This window comes from Cygnus atratus, chromosome 21, assembly GCF_013377495.2.
Source record: "Cygnus atratus isolate AKBS03 ecotype Queensland, Australia chromosome 21, CAtr_DNAZoo_HiC_assembly, whole genome shotgun sequence".
Lineage (NCBI taxonomy): Eukaryota > Metazoa > Chordata > Aves > Anseriformes > Anatidae > Cygnus > Cygnus atratus.
Genome location: NC_066382.1, coordinates 6247102 through 6264380, shown reverse-complemented (window position 1 = coordinate 6264380; position 17279 = coordinate 6247102). Strand labels below are relative to the sequence as shown.

The 17279-nt window shown below is 52.1% G+C and overlaps 1 protein-coding gene and 1 long non-coding RNA gene across 3 annotated transcripts in view; both read right to left on the bottom strand.

Annotated features, from left to right (window-relative positions):
* KAZN (kazrin, periplakin interacting protein) overlaps window positions 1-17279 on the bottom strand; it is a 185413-nt gene that overhangs the window by 44204 nt on the left and 123930 nt on the right. The window lies entirely within an intron of this gene.
* Window positions 3499-4379, bottom strand: LOC118253297 (uncharacterized). The gene is made up of 2 exons (XR_004780377.1): window positions 4256-4379; window positions 3499-3645 (listed from the first exon to the last, which is right to left on the bottom strand). It is a non-coding gene; the product is annotated as an uncharacterized LOC118253297 (long non-coding RNA).

Below are 17279 nucleotides of genomic sequence, written 5' to 3'. Positions count from 1 at the left end.
CTATTTTTTTTTTTCCTACATTTACTCCTTCAAGTGGAGCTTTCTTGTGTGGGGCAGAGATTATGGGTTTTGGACTGGATTTCGAGTCACATTCATTTTCCATTAAGGACCAAACCACAGCCATCTCTTCTTCCTCAAAAGCAGCTCGCTACGAGTTCAACAAACACCAATTTAAAGCAGTTTAAAGGAAAACCAGCATCTTGCAGAATTTTTGAAAATAAAAGGGCCCCGGCATCACAAAGAGCGCTTTAAAGCCTTTTGAAAGGGAACAAATTTTTATCAGCCTGAGCGGGATGCTGATGTTTGCAGGAGAGTTATCACTGCTCGTTACTCATCCTTCTTTTTGGCACTGGAAGCGGTTATGAAACCCATCACCCGCCGTGCTCCAGGGCTCCTCGGCTGTGCTAGCGCAGCAGAAAACTTCCTGCTTCGGGGAGGGGCACGGTTCATTGCAGGGGTCTTTCACCCCATTTTCTGCTCCACAATCCCAATGGTGAAGGGAAAAATGCCTCCCTAACTTGGGGGGGGGACACCCCAGTTGCAGGTGGAGGATGTGGGGGTCCTGGATGCACAGCTGAAGGAACATCTATCCCAAAACTACTGCCAGGGTGGTAAAAACCAAAACAAAACATGGAAAAGCAGGGGAAGGGGAGAGCATGGAACAGAATGTCTTTTTTGTTTGTTTTTCAGATCCTTTCAAGGAAATATGGGTAGCAATTTAAACGTGCCTGCCTGTTTTTATCACTGGGTGAGTGAGAGCAGCGCCCAGAAGCTGCCTCCCCAGCCAGGAGCAAAGGCAACCCCTGCATGATAAAATAAGGCACGGGGAGCAAAGGTCATTCCCCCACAGGAATGACCAGCAGAAATGGGAATGGAACATCTTTTTGCAGCATTTTTTCCCCATTTCTTGCCCTTTTAATCCCCCCCCCCATGGCTGTAACAAAGAGCAGTTGACTGCATTATCTCCACTTGCCCAAAACGCACAGGCGATGCAGAGCAAGGGCACCGTGTAAGCACCGAAAAATCAGCTGAAAAATAACCCAAGTACTTCCCATCCTAACTTACATTCCCCAGAGGAATTTAAGCGCTTTGAATTATGCCACCTTCTCCTGGAGAACAGGCCCTTTCTGAAGGGCACGGCTCAAGGCACCGCAGGGCTGCGGATTTTAAAACCGTTCATTATGCAAATGGCTCATTTATTGCTGCTGAGCTGAGAGCAAGAATCCCAGGCACGCAAGGATAAATAAGCGGGGAGCACCACCGAGTGTGGGATGACTTCTGCTGAGCTGGGTAAGGGCGGCGAAGGGGTTACGGGGGAGTTTCGGACCAGAGGGTGAAATTGGCCCCCAGCCCATCCCGGTGGCAGCCCATGTTGCGCAGGACGATGCCACCAGAGCATCCTCAGCAGCAGCAGGATGAAGCCGCAGCAGATCCTGCCCACACCCCATCACCTGCTCTGATTCAGGTCAAGGTCACAGGCACCAGCCCCATCGGCAGAGCTGCAAATGCAGAACTTCCTCGAAAACCTTCGCCATCCCGCCGCTGGGTGGGAACCAGCGCTAATTAGCGCTTGATGAAGATTCAGAGAGAGCCTGGCTGGGAAAGGAGACAAAACTCAACGCTGCCCACGCGGGTGGGATGTTATGGGAGGACGGCGCGGGGAACAGCCTGCCACAGCCTCCACACCTCGCTCCTCGCAGTGCCAGGCAGCCCTGGCCAAGGCTGAGCCTTTGTCCTCCGGGAGCTGAATCACTGCACGCGTTTGTGAGGCTCAGCACCTTCCAGCTACTGAATTTAATTCGAGTTCAAGTCCTGGAAGTGACTTGGCACGGGGTATCGAAGCCAGGGGAAATAATAAGGAGTTTGAAAAGCAAAACAGGAACACCAAACTGAGCATTAAAGAACCTTTCAAGTTCAAATGCAGGAGAAAAAAAACAAAAAGCAATCCCAGCCTAAAGTCAGCACTTAGGTCCTGAAACCACAACCATAAAGGTGTAGCTTGAACTGCAACACGACTTTTATTGCAATGTCTGCTGCTGAACGACCAGAATGACAAGAGGGAGCCTGGCCAGGAGCAGAGGTCTGGAGGATCCGGGCGAGCAGATTAATTACTGGGGGGAAAGGTCCTGGTCCGTGAATACCCACCAGCACGCGCCCATCACAGCTCACGCGGTGACAACCACTGCCGACACGTCCCAGCCACAACAGCCAAGCTCGGCTGTGCCTGACCTGGGGACTGAAAAGCGTAAATTCACCCGGGCTGTAATAAATTCACCAGCATCCTGTAATGGAGAGAGACCGTTCCTTGCTTCGAAGGAGAACAGGAGCAGCAAGGTACCCACGACAGCTGAGCACGCTGCAGTGTGCATCCATGCGCCTTGTCCTGAGCATATGAAGGCCGAGTGCCAAGGGCTGAATGGGCAAAGCTAATTAGCTGGATAAGCACATGCAAGATCAGGACCTAAATTTGTTCCCGGCCTCCTGGGACACCGATAACTTCTTTTGCTTGTTGTCGTGCAATGCAGACAGCGCCTGTCTGAGGCGGTGCTATAACCCCTCACTGCCATGCAGCATTTGTCTTGCAAAGGTTAAGGTTCAGGAACAGCAGCTCGGGTGAGAGAAGCCTTGTCCACGATCTTATCACACTGCACTGTCGCATCTGGAAGCAGGGTTTGTGTCTCCCAAGCTGTTGTCAATGCTGCAAACAACCGGCCGCACACAGCACCGCCAAAAGGTTTGCTCTGAGAAGCGTTGCAGTGTCCCGCTAACAGCTCTGATCATCAGCAGCTGCATGCATCAGGACATCTAACTTCACCCACCAAAAACACCCATTGCCACAAGAGAAAACAAAGCCTGTTATTACAGGGAGGATCCTGTGAGCCTTATTCACATTACGGAGCTTCGGCACAACCCCCATTGCTGGGGCTGGTCCCCCCAAGGGCAGCTACCAGGAAAAGGAAATGGCGATTTGGCTGCACCGGTGCCTGGGTCAGAAAATGCTGGCAAAGCCCTTGGAGATCCTCAGGGGTGCAGGGGAAGGAAGCAGCCAAGGTCTCGCTGCTGCCCGAGCTGAAGTTACTGGCCAAGGTCCCACTGGCTGCAGCAGCACAGCTCAAAGGATCACAGAGAACAAATTTGGTGAAATCTGAGGCTAAAAGGGGCTGAGCAGATGGGAAAATCAGGCAGTTTTAGATCGCACGGCTCTCCATCATCTCGGAGAGGGGCTGGTAGAATAACCGGGTGCAGCAGCGTCACCGCGCTTGGTGCAGGCATCATCTTCCTCCCAAGGAGCTGAGCGCCATCCTGCATTTCAGACCCCAGCCCCAGCATTAACAACATCTTACCTTTCCTAACGAGCAGCCAAAAACCCCAAATCTGTGGCAATTTAACATACACAAACTGATGCACATTACAGGTCTTTGCTACAGGATTTGTCCCACTTCTACATATGCATACCATTATTTCTTAAGAAAAAAGAAACACTACTGAACCAGGCAATGACTGCTACATTTTATTCCTTCCTTAATCTAAACATATAGTCATAAGACCAAGGTATTTGCTATAAGGAAATGAGCTGTCAAGTGATTTACGGTCTTGCTCTGTCTCAGCAGCTCCAAGTCTTCTCCATCACCTATTTTTAGCAAGCTGTAAATTAGAGGCAATAAGGGAAAGGGTGTGAGCCAGGCTCAGAAATTCATAGAGCAAGCTTACCTACTTCTCCCTCACCCCAACGCACCTATGATGCAGGATCGAGGTGCCATACGCACACCAACAGTCAGCGTTATGCAGCTGCTCCTGCTCGGAGCTGCCTTCTTGCAGGAGATCAGCGCTTGCAGCCCCCAAGAAGCTCTGTATGTGTGTGTAGAGTTTGGTCTGCTGCTCAATATAATGCCCAAAATGGCTCAGAGCCTACACGTGCCAGGGACCCACTTGATGTATGGGAAGGCTCAAGTGGAACGCTGCACCTTCTACCTGCTTGGCATATCTTCCAGTCACCTAGTTCCCCATTGAATATATATTCAATAGGAGCAGTTGCTTTATTCGCAATTTATTGGTCATTCCAGCCACAATTATTCTAATAATTCCCTTCACCAAGAACTAAGGTCCATTATTGTAGAAACTTATTTGCAGTGGCTTCGCAGCGAATGATTACAATAATTATTCTAACTCCCATACAGCACTTTCCATACAAGAGCTTTAAGAGCTTTAACAATGGAAAGTTATTACCAGAGCTTTAACAATAGAAAGTTATTACCAGCATCCTTATTTGTGAGAACGAGGTGCAGAAAGATCAAATGAATTGCTGAAGATCATTCAGCAACTCGCTGGCAATGGCAGGAACAGAACTGTAATCCCCTGACCCTCCATCCAGTGCTGATTTGGACAGGGGAAAAATATATACCTGTGCAGAACATATTAAAAAACGGGTCGGTTTGTTTTTAAGAGAGCTGAAAATGAGCTTTTCTAAAGGAGCAGTGGCAGCAAACATCCGTATCAGGTTATGTGAAGCCGGGTAACAGTCTGAAATTAAATGACACCATTGATTGCTATATGGCTGGGAACGGGATAAGAGGAGAAGGAACGTGCCTTGGGTCTTTTCCTTTTTTCTATTGGGTATATGAAAGGGGATATCCCACAGTGTCTTAGCACTCTGTGCTACGGGGGACATTAAGGATTATAGGTCTTTCCCTCATGTCTCTCCCTCCTACCCCCCTTTTTTTTTTGGCTCCTGAAAGATGAAATGGACGTACCCAAAATCAACGCTGGGTTTTGACCATACTGGCCAAGGTAACTCACTCAGAAGTACCAAACTAAGCATCCCCAAAGCTCCTCCTTGTCACAAGTATTTTATGTGACAGTTTATTTAGGAGAAAGAGCAGACCTTAATCAGCAGAAGAACCATGCAGAAACAGAATATTTATACGGAATTGCATCCTGTTTCCCAACAAGATGAAATCCTCCGAGGCAGCTATTAAGGAGATCGCCTAGAGGAAGAGAAATTCAGCAAACCAGATTATCTCTAACAGGCTTATCCACTGGAAAAAATCATCAGAGCAGCGATCAGATAGTTCTGAAAGACAAATAATGTAAGGTAGGGGAGAAGGGAAAATGTAGCAGGGCGACAAGGAGCGGGACTCCACAGAGCACAGCTCGTCATGGCTGGGCAGATATCAGGGCACTACACGACCCCTCGCACTGCTGTAGGATGAAAGGGATGTCAGGCGTTCCCAGTGCCTCGTGTGCCTTTACCAGAGCATAACATCTTTTACCTAACAGGCGAGAAAGGAGAATTCCCTCCCCTGTTAGTCTGGCTGATGGCCACAAACCGGACCCAAGGGCAGCTTTCCCCAGCTTCTCACGGCCAGCACTGCAGCTCCTGTCCACAGCCACGTCCAAAGCACAGGGAGCAGCCTTCTCCGAGGCTTGATCCCAAAGGCTGAAACCGATGGCAAACCTCCAATGACAAAGTAACAGAGCTCAGGAGGGCTATTTCCAACCCAGGTGCCTCCTGCATCTCCGACCTTAAGGCAGGGCTCAGCGGCACACGAGACAGGTGCCCCCAAATCTTGCCATGACTTTGCCGCTCCCCCCATGTGTTTCTCAACAGTGGAGCCAGGCAAAAAAAATCAAGGAAAAAACCCTACAGAGAAATGGTGAAGGGGTCATGGGATGGGAAGAAGTCTGTGTCATTAGTTCCAGCTGCAGGGACAGACAGACGGTGGGATTCGCCAGAGGTAGCGACACGGACATCTTTCCATGGACTTCGCTAGGCTTTGGACCAAATTCCTGTACAAACAGCTGCACTCAAGAGCTATCAAGGAGCTCAATTTGTTAGCATTTTTTAAGTACTTTCAGCTCCTTGAATGAAAGGGGCTATCAAAGCAGTTTGACTACCAATAACAGCCTAGGAACTCAAGTTCAGTCCTTCCCTCCAAAGCCTTACAGCACAAAATAGTTTCATAACACACACTCCGGCACAGTCCTAAGAGATATCAAAAGTTTCTTTCCAAGACTTCTAGGCACTAGTTTTCCAAGATTCCCTTTAAATCCTCAAAATGTGACGGCAAGCTTAAAATTCCCATCAAAGCTGGGTAGAAAGCCAGAGGACACAGGGTTCCCCGAAAAGGCTCCCGCTGGTACCCGAGGTCTGGCCGCGCTGGTATGCTGGGTCAGGGCACTGACCGCAGGGGACCTGTGCTGCGATCAACTCCTCCTATCAGTCCAAGGAGCCAAAAACGAAGCTGTCGCTGCCTTCCTGGCATGCAGATCCCCGAAACTGTACAAAGGGATGGCACGAAGCAGGACACACGGCGAGAAGCCTGGCACGACCGCAGGTTGACATAACGTGCGTTTACTTTTCTTCTCAAAATTTAGATCCCAAGCCCATAAAAACATTGGCAGCAGCCAGCGGAAGGCAGGCAGCGTACTCTTCTATCGCTTCGCAGTGGAATAGACTTCATCCTGTTTCCTCTGGCCCCAGATCAAGCAGGCTCCTCGCAGGAATTTTCCATTATCCCGTGGCAAATATAGCAGGGCAATCCAGCCACTTAACCGACTTACACTTTGACCCCCCGCTCTTTAGCAGCAGTGGGATTGTGCGTAAAGCACGAGCCGGTTCTCGTAAAAACCCACCGCCTCCAACACCCCAACCCAAGGGAAAAGCAGCTGGAAATCCCGGGCAAAGGACGGGGACATTGCTGGACTTCTTTCTCCCTCCTGTCCCCTCTTCCCAGCTGCTGAGCCCCGACTGTACTTCCACTGCCCATCAGCCTCAAAAACTGAGGAAGATGGGAAAACCTAGAGTAAGAGCAGAGCTTTTCAGTAAATCCTCCTCTCGTGCTGCTTCCCTGGCAGCCCGCAGGCCCACCCCAGAGCCCGTGCGATCAGCCCAGTGTCGCTCGCAGACATCCCACTACGTGAGCGGGGAGCATCCCGAGGACTGCAGCTCCCATCCTCGGGCACGGGGACTCTGGAAACACACACAAACCCTCCGCTGCCACGTTTAACAGCGGTGCCCTCCAAGCACCCAGCACCAGAAGCCTCCCAGCATTTTGGGGGCTCACCCGAGGTGCGCTCGCAGCACCAATAACCACACAGAGCTCTGGCTTTTCCCACTCCACGTGTATTTGCTCAAGAAAAATGCGAGGCATCTCCTAATCACTGCTCATTTCCGACACAGCTCCGACCGTCCCCAGGGTCACAGGCAGCAGGAGGCATCCCCGGGGCTGTTTGTGCTCGGAGCCATCTGCTGAACCAGGAGCATCCCGACAGCCTCCGACAAAAACGAGCAGAGCCCTGTAGCTTATTTGGAAGGGACGACCAAGTGACACAAAAGATTGCCTTTTACTCCCTCTTTCCAGAAATCTGCGCTCGAATAATGCGATGGCTCGGCTCCAATTAAACTCTCCTAGCAGCATGGTTCACATCATCTTGGAGAAAGCGGAGAGCTACGACTCCAAAAACACGTCCTTAATTCCATGTGTGCAAACTGCTTGGCTCGGTTTGGTTTGCAGGGAGCGCTGAGCATCTCACCCCATACATCTTTGAATTTGACCCGCTCCACCTCGTCCACCACACCCTTCATTAAGCAGTCTGAGAGCAAAGTAAAAAAAGCCCTAATCCTGCAAACAGCTCCTGCATCCCAAATACAGAACAACGAGCGAGGGACGGGGGGAGAGGAGAAAGCGTCCCCCAGCCGCAGGGACAAAGCCCACATTGTCCTACAAATGCAATTAACTCCAGGGGAAAAACCAACACGGCTTTACACTTGTGAAGGGACAAAGCTTCCCTAGGACACAGCCAGCTCCAGCACTCAGTGGGTTTACGCCCTGAAACGTTCCCAAAACCACATTTGGGACGAGGACCCCCTGATGCACCCACTGCTGGAGGTGCAATGCCGCCTGCTGCGGTGTAAATACACCAGCCTCAGCTTACATCTGCTAGCAACTTCTTAACCTTATGCAGCACCATGAGCTTTTTTGGGGGGGGACAAGTACGGAACCCTTTAAAACTCTTGCAGCCATTTGCTAGCAGCACCCTCCTCCCGCTGCAAGGCACGGGGCCGCCACAGCCCCTCTCCAAAACCCAAAGACCAGGGGAGCGCAGCACGGCTTCCAACATCCAATCTGTACTTACCAACTAATCAGCACCGACAAAAATAACCCGTCTAATTATCAGAGCACTGCCACTTAAATAATGAATTACGTGCCTTATTACAAAGTATAATAGATCAGAGGAACGTGAAACAATTGCAATTAGTAAAACAAAAAATGCCAGAAAACCAAAAAAAGAAGCCCTGCGAGCGCGATCAGAATATAAGATTTCTCCCCAGAAACGGAGGCTCCGGCCCAATCCACAGGCTACGAGACCCTGCAAGACCTCAACCCCTCTTCAGCCTCCAACCATCACAAGGCGGATACATCCCCTACGGCTTATTGGGCTGCTTTTTTTTTTTCCCCTGTTGCACCCAAATCAATATTTATTTACCTTCGGATGTCTCCGTAGCTCGCTGCAGCCCTGGCACTGCTGGGATGCAGGGCAGCATGTGCTGCCTGTCACACCCAGGGCTAGATCTTTGTGTAGCATGGGAAAAAAAAGTCGCAGTTAAAAAATAAAACCACTAACAATTGCAAAAATGTTTTAACAATATAAGAAATCCAAAAAGCTGCGTGGGTGCGTGTCTTCAAGATGGTATAACAGGACCTCAACAACAGTCACTGATCTTTAGAACAAAATCCTTCTTCTGACCAAGGAGATAACAAACTGGCAAAGCTCTTCCTTTTACTTTAAAACATCCTTGTAGTAACCTGAGCACTGTTTGTACGGACTGTTAGGAGAAGGGCAAATTAATTCATTTAGCATCCAAAATTAATTGTACTTAACCCAGCCCTGAATCGCCAGCATCACGTTCAGGCTGTGGGGCTGCCCCACAGCTTTCTGAAGGTCCCTTCCACCCCAACGGGCCTATTCTGCTCCTCCCCGGGACGTGCCAGCCAGACCCCTGCCACCCTGAGTGCCACCGTGCCTCCAGCACGGCTGGGATGTGGCAGATGCCACCAAAATGAAGCCACCCAGAGCACCCCACTGCACCCCTAAACAAAAAACCACCACCACCACCAACGACAACAAAACAGGCTTTCCACCTCCAAAAAACGCGTTAACATTTTTGCACAAGAATATTTTCCGTCTGAGCTCACTTTTAGCAGTGTTGCAGCTGGATACAATTAGGAAGCAGAAGAGGGGAGGGGGTGGCAGCGCTACACGGGCAGGGGCTGAGCCCCCCCCTGCAGCCGGCTCGAAGCACGCAGCCACGCACACCGAGGTCGTGAGCCTGGCCGGGCACTTCTTATCTCCTGCAGGAACGGCTGCACGAGCAGATCCTTGTAGAGACGCTAACCAACCAAGCTGGACTTCAGGGATTTTGGTACATGCCCAAAAAAAACCATCTTGGGTCCGAGCTGAAATGGAAGCGCATCCTCCTGCCTGCTTGCAGCTCATATGCCCGGTGTGGGCACAAAGGGAGACAAAATGCCCGCACACAAAGCCAAAAACAACCCAAGGTGAAGCCCAGATGTCTGTTTGCATCCCTAAAACCCCCAAAAAGAAATAAAAAACACACAAGATCCCAAAGCCAAGGGTGAAACTCTCATTCAGCCCGAGGCCCAACGCCCGCGTTCACTCTTAGCGCCCTCCCCACATCCCGCCCGGTGCCTGGGCTCCAAGCTCCTCACTGGCTGCAAACCTAATTAACGTGGTGCTTCCCTGTGAACCTAATTAACGTGGTACTTCCCCCTTCACCCGGGGCATTAACAGCAGATAAACCAAACGTGCCGTTGGGCTTGGTCAGGCTGCTTGGATCCACAATGGCCCTTGCGGAGAGGGACACGGAGCCAGGGGATGAAATGCACCGAGACACGAACACAGCAGGAACAGCTCCGGCTGGAAAGCCCCCGTATTTTTACTGTATTTTTACCAGCTCAAAATGGAGGAGGGAGACCTGCCGTGGGGATGCCCTACCTGCATCCGAAGGCCCTTCGCAGCTGCCCCCACCCGTGACACCTGCAGGCACAGTGAAACCTCTCCAGCACGCTCCGTGCATGCCACCAACCCCAGCAGAAGCATCGGGAACCGAAAATCAATGCAGGGCAACTCATCCAGCCAGCAGCAGCTTCGGAGGAAGCCCTGTAACAGCCCCAAGCTGTGCAAAAGTCGAGGTGGGCAAGCCTCTTTCTTTTTACCCCTGTGCGCCTCCGCCTGGCTGGCCGGACAGGAGCTCCTAGGGGCGCAGGAGAACCTGTTTAATTGCCAACGAAGTGGGGAACGCGTTAATAAAGAGCACGGCGCCTTTGGGGTTTGTTCACCTGGGAGCGCTGGAGGCTCTGAAGCCTGGAAGAGCTCCACGCCGGCGTCCTGTTGGAGCAATCCACAACCGCAGGGGTCCTGGCAGCAGGTCGCAGCCCCCAGGGAGCCCCGGGAAGAGCTGGGCAGGCGAGCTGGGACACCCCGAGCCACACAAGGGCGAGGACAGGAGAGGCGCCTCCGCGAGCAGGTCATGGGGACGCGTTGGGCAACGAGCAGCGCCGGGAACACCCTTGAGAAAAGGCTGGGCTGGCAGACGCGTAACAGACGTAACGTGACGCAAGCAGGACGGCTTTCACCCAACGCAACCCTTAATTAAGCTGATGAGGTAGCGAGCGGGAAGGATTAGGGCTGTGGGTGGGATCACCTCGCCTCCCATCTCCCCGAGCGGCAGTGCTGGAGCCCAAGCTCACCCTCGAGGCGGCGGGGAGAGACGAGGGCCGCTCCTCTCCCCCTGAGATGTCGAAAAAAAAACACCCTGGGAAGAAGCCAGCCCTCCGCTCCGACCCGTTTGGACAAGCCTTGGAGCTGTCGGAGGGACAACCCGCCCCGGCTCGCGATTTAACGTTTGCAACCAGCAAACGCCTCGCTAGCTTCTCGGCCGCAAGCGGGCGGGATGCCGGTGCCTGCCTCCATCAACGGCTGCTAGCGGGAGGGCAGCGGCTGCTTTCCATCCGTCGTTCCCACGGCGTGCACACGGAGAGGCTGTGCAACAGGTCCCACGGCAGCTCGGCTTCACGCGAACGAGCTGGAGGCAGCACTGACGAAAAGCACGGCAAAAACTCCAGCGCAATTAGCATCTGCGGCAAAAGCCTCCTACCCGTCCTACCATTTTCCACCATTAAAAAAAATAAGATAAAATTAAAAAAAAATAATAAAGGAAATCTCCCCGGCTCATCATCATTTCTAAGAGGCAAACTAAGGGATGGAGCAAGTCGCTGCTTGCCTGAATAAACAGCCAGGAAGGAAAGCGCCCGCCCAGGCAGATCCCAGCAGGTCAGGATGGCGCAGTGGCTCCAGGCACTGTTGGAAGCAAGGCGCCCCGATTGTTTGAGCTCCCTGCATGCTGCTTCTTCCCCTTTTACCATTATGAAATGCAGCAGAGATTGAAGACGCGCTTTCTGTTGCTTCGCCAAGCAAAAGTTTTGGCTTAAATTTGGAAAAAATTGGCTGCCTACTGCCAAGGACGTTTACCCAGCCCAAGCATGAGCGCACGGATACAACGCAGAGCTGTGTGCGGCATCTGCACCGGGATCTGTAGGATCTGCTCCACTCTGGATGCGCTCCCATACCTTGTGCCACCGCTCCTGGAGCCGTGCACGCACACACGGAGGCTTTCTACGCTCTGTGCGCTCTGAAAAGGGCCCCAGGGGGCTCATCCACATGGGGGCTGCATCTGCTGACTCCTGCACCTCCTCTCGCCACCAATACAGGAACAACATTCCCTAACACTGGAACAAGGGACGCTCTTCGTGCTTCCACCTTCCACCTGCCCCATGCTCCACGCTGTGGTATTTTCCTTACCATTTTCTCCTCTTTTTTCAACAGAGCGAATGATGAAAACTTTTTGGCAACGTTAATTACCAATTTAATACTGCTCTCCTAATGACACGTACACAGATTTACAATGAGATCAGAGCAACCCCGCTAATCAGGGATAAACCTGGTATACTATAGAGGGTTATAGGTTTTTATTAGTCTTTCTTGTTGGTCTAATTGATGGTATTACCCTCTGAACTGCGTACACACACAAAGAAATTCAAGATATGCTGAAAACACGTCCCAAGGGAATGAGCGTGTGTTTGATGGTTTCCTACCGATTAGCTCTGGCACCGATGACGTCTGCTCGTGCCATCCACCTGCAGCCAGCCTAATTCACCCTTCTCCCTCTAGATGCTTGGTCCGATAGGTGTCAGTGGCTATTGATACCAAGCAAAGTACAAAATTATCTTGAGGGCATCACTCCAACTCTTCCACTTCTGCTCCTCTCCGTATCGGCCCAAAGACATCAATGCTCGTTTGCTAATACAAGTCCAGGAAACTATTGCTGCAAAATAAGCTTGTACTTGCAGCTCTGGTAATGACCAAAAACGAGCTAGCGAATGAGAGAGACCTCACAAAAATTGCAGTTGAGCAAAATATTCCCCACTTGCAGTCTTTACATGCAGCTGTGAGCAAAAGGGACCCACGTCCACCAGGGCAGCTCCTCAAGGCACAGATCATTTTCCTTCTTGGAGAGGAGCCAAAAGCTCAGTGGCTCCCAGCTCAGGCCGTGCTGGAGCACCCAACACCGGCAATTCTGCAGGTATCTGGGTGACTTCAAGGACCCGGCCCGAGCTCCTGCTGCAGGTATCTGCCCACCCAAAAGCCCAAACCACTTCTGCACCACGGGGCAGCTCCCTGCAGCCACGCCGGTGCCAAAACCCCCCACGGGACCTTTCCCGCATGCCATCGCATGGGCGATGGCAAAGAACTGGAGAGGGTCACCCAAAATTCCCAGTACTGAGGACTTACTGGGTTTGGCCCTGTGCAATATTCCCACCTGCTGGATAACGTGACAGTGCCAGGCCTGGTTTGGCTGGGCTCAGTGCATGAGGCCAGAGGTGTGCTTGCTGATATCAGGCTATTGACGGGCTGTCGTCGACATGCACCAGCCGGCTCCGCTCCTTTGATGTTATCTGGAGCCCTTACTGCTGCCAGCAAGCAGAGTTAATGCTTTATCTGCATATGGGTTTTTAATCCTGCACTGTGGTCATTATCAAATTATTGTCAGACTAATTAACAGGCAAAGCTCTCCAGGCTTTTTTATCCCTTTTTTTTTTTTTTTTTCTCCTGCCTCTTAAGTAAAACAAATAGAAAACGACCACAAATATATCAGGATTCGGCATCGGGCAACTTTCAGCAGCTACAGCTGCACTGGGCACAGCAGGCAAACCACAGCAGCACAGGGAGCACTCTACCCCTAAAACCACAACAGCATCGAATAAATCTCCAAAAAACCTCAGCCCGAGATCACACGGTGCTGTTTAAATGAAAAGAACCCGTAAGGAACCTACAAGATATTCAGAGCCATTTAGAAAAGTGCTTTCCATTCATCTCACCATACCTGCGACGCTGAATCAAAGCAGTTTTGCCGCTGCAGAGTAAATGCACCCATCAGAGGAATTACCCCCCAAATGAAACCGGTCCCTAACGAATGCACTTGGAAAGCACTGCGATAAGATGTGCAGGAGATGCCTTAAATGAGATCATTTACCAAAATACCCTGGAAATGGTGAATGCCCGGGGAGGAGCAGCGCATACAAAGGCTCTCTGCAAAGGTGGGGGCAAGGCAAAGCGCACGGAGTCCCCTCCCTGCAGATCCCACACCCGCACAGAGGCAGCGGGTTTACAAAAGCATCCCCAGGACTCAAGGGCTTTACAGAAATTCCCCTCCGAGGCCGATGCTCTGCGACCGGCTGGATCCCTTCGAATTCATCGCGCCTGCAATAACCTTTTGGCTTCTACTGCAATGCCCAGAAGACATCTTCTTGGTATCAAATACAGCCCTTAAACTAACTAGGCGGCCCTCTCCTGCTTCTCAGGCCCCTGTCACCACGACCCTGTAAATCTGATGGCTGTTCCCAGGGGGGCTGCACAGCTTCGGCCGCACCGGTCCTGCCTTCCGCGGAAACACAGCACCTCCCTCCATCAGCCCTCTCCACCAGCCTCCACTTCTGGACCTCTCTCTGCCAGTTCAGGAAGCCAGAGCCCATTTGAACGAAAGCCCACGTGGCTCGGAAACGAGCTCCCTTGGCTGGGATGACAGCGCTGATCTTTGCAGATTCAATTACCTGATGCAAATGCACCGGGAGCGCACCGCATCTCCATCGGAAGCGGTTACCCTGCTCCTGCCCCAGCCCTGGCTGCAGCAGGGAAGAAATGATGAGGAATTTGGCCACGGGCACTTAACAACTCCGGATCCGTTACAGGGGGTGGGAAAGCGCACGGAATTAACCTGCAGGTGGAGAAAACGACAGGCTTTGCCTGAGCAGATAATGCAATAATTGACAAACAGAAAGCAAAGAACTGGGTGTGCTTCGGTCTAGTCGAAACAGCAACGCCAATGCACACCGGGGGGGGGGAATATTTGGCAGCTGCAGGGTGAAGTTGTGTTTCTGAACGTGTCGCTGTTGGCCAGAATGACAAAACGACGCTGCCAGCCTTCGCCCAGCAGTTCAGAGCTGGGCTCTCCTTCTCCTCACGGCCCAAAGGAGTCGCTCCAGAACAGCTCTGCGGGTATGCGCGGCGAGGAGTGGGAAATACACCCCCTAAACCAGTGCCCAGATCCCATGCCACAGGTTATGGGGCCGTGCTAAAAATCAGATTGCCCTGCTGACTTTCGCAGTATAGTCAGGGCACAGGAACAGCCCTCTTAGCTCATTTCTCTCCTTTCCTCCTCCAAGAGGGAATCGGGACGCCGCCAGAGCCAAGCGGCTTGGCTCTGCTCCCACACGTTTCCCATGGCTGTCAGAAATGGAGCAAAAATAGTTTCGGGCATAGGTATGGTGGGAGGAAGGTGCCGGGAAGAGCCAGTCCCGCTCGCTCCAAAATCACAGCAAAGCTCCTGCTGGCCTCGGCAGAGCAGGAGCTCTTTAAAATTCAGAGCACAGCTGAATTTGGCCATTTTCCTACTGGAAATCTCAGCATAGCCCACTAAACCGTTCACAGCTCTCTCTTTAGGTTTCTTCTAAGATGATCTTTTCCCCTTTCTGCAACTTAAAGAAGGCGTCTAGACTGCCTAAACCCAGCCATCAAAGTTCAGCTCCTCAAACCTCTTCCTCAAATCCATTTGCTGCTTTCTACCCCAAACACTGCACATCTCACCCGAAAATAGGGACACGCTTCCCGTGCCCGTATGCCAACAGCAAATTTTGATCTACAACGGCATCCCCCAGCAATCTGAAACATCCTGGAAAAAAAATCCCTCTGATGGAATTGACGATTTGTGTTGTGTTTTTTTTTGAGGGGAGGATGATGGACAATTTGCTTAAAAATAACGGGCTGGAGCACAAGCGCCCGGGTGCGCTGCCAGCACTCATCTATCATCATCTTGGTGCTTAAATGATGCGCCTGCCCGCGTGCGCTGAGCACAGGAAACCCTCCTGCTGTACGGAGGCCAAGAAATTCAGCTGGCGTGTTAACGGGCTGTTCGTTTCAGGCAGCGTGTGCTGACCGCTCGTCCTAGGACTCAGCAAGTTGCACTGAGGGTTTCGGGCGAATACAGGTGCCACCAGGCACCTCCGAGTGCTGCAGAAAGAGCCACGATGGCCATCGCTGGAAAAATCTGGCAAAAAAAAAAGAATATAACTTTTTTTTCCCCCTGAATATCCAGAAACAAGTTGGTTTTGGGGTCTATCTTTTCTTTTTTTCATACATTCCTGTGCCTGTAGCTGCTGTATGGCATTTTATGGTCACAAAGGTACGTCCACTTCTGCAAATGCCATGTTTGTGTAAGAAATAAAAGGCAAATGAAGAGAGAGGCTCGCTTACAAAATCCAAACACTGCCCGTGGCTTCGTCGTGCTGCAGAAGATGCACAACCCTGCTTCATCTGCTCTGCAGAAACCTACTTGTCATCAGCAACGCCAGCTCTCAGGGTTTTGCTCGCTGCTGCAAAAAGGAGCCAAAGGAAAACCTGAAGGGAGGTGCTGGCATGGCACCGTGCTTGCCTGCTTCCTCCACACCCCACACATCACTCCAAAACCTCATTGATGCCAAATACCATTCCCCCCCTGCCACCACCACCAGTCATGGTGCTGCTCGTTCGTAAAACCCGAGGCTGAAAAGCAAGACCCCTTCCTCGACCTGTGCAGGTGAAGCCAGGCTGACAGGCACCAGGGCTCAGACGGGGGGCCACCACCTCCAGCCAGCGTCGCCCCCAAAGGCATGGGCAAAGCTGGTCATTCCCAGCCACATACCAGCCTCATCGACACCTCTGGCATCATCCCACGTCCCCTTGGTTCAGGGGCTGTCACTAAGCCTCAGTTCTCACCCCACCAGCCTCAAATAACCCCACTAGGATCACGGAATCACCAGGGCTGGAGAGGACCTCGATGACCGAGTCCCATCCCTAAGCCACATCCCTTTGTTAGATCAGGGGAGGGCTGGGATGAGTTTTTCCTCCTTTCTTCCCCGAAGCCAACAACTCGTACAAACAAGCGACGACGGCGAGGAGGACTTCGGGAAGCTGACTCGCCGGAGCTCCGCACGCCCCGTGCGCGCTGCTTGTGCAAGCTGCTGCGTCAGCCTCCAGCTCCCTTATCTCACGCGTCGCTGTCAACAAGGAATTACGAGAATTGAATTTTAACAAGCTGCAGACGGAAGCACCGCCGCGCACTGTGCCCGCGCTGAAGTTCAGTGCCTCGATTAACGCCGTGTGCCACGGCCCTGCTCGGTGGCGGCCGAGCAGCGCGGGCACCTGGAGGAAAGGCTCGTGGCACCTGGGCTTACGGGCTGGGCAAGGCCCTTCCTTCCCTGCTGCAACCTGGAGAGGATAAATATCCAGGTTTGGGCAACCTGGAGAGGTTCATATTGGGGATGCAGATTTCTCTGGCCCCGGTGCCAGTGAATGCTGAGTTTACCGATGCAGCTGGAGTAACGAAGGGTAAGCAACGGGATGAAGGACTGCCCTTTTGGGGGACGCCCAGACCCACCAGTGATTATCCGAGTGGCCGAATCCAAGAGAAAAAAAATCGCACTTAACCTTCCCCAAGATTAAGACCAGAGCCTGCTTATATCTCCCTCTCCTGTGAATCTAGCACCAAACGTCTTCATGGTCATGCTACAAGCTGGGGAGCCAGAAATCCTGGGTCCTGTCCTTCTCCAACTTCGGAGTTTACTCGAGCTCACTCATCCTCAGGCGCTTCATGAAAACTCCCC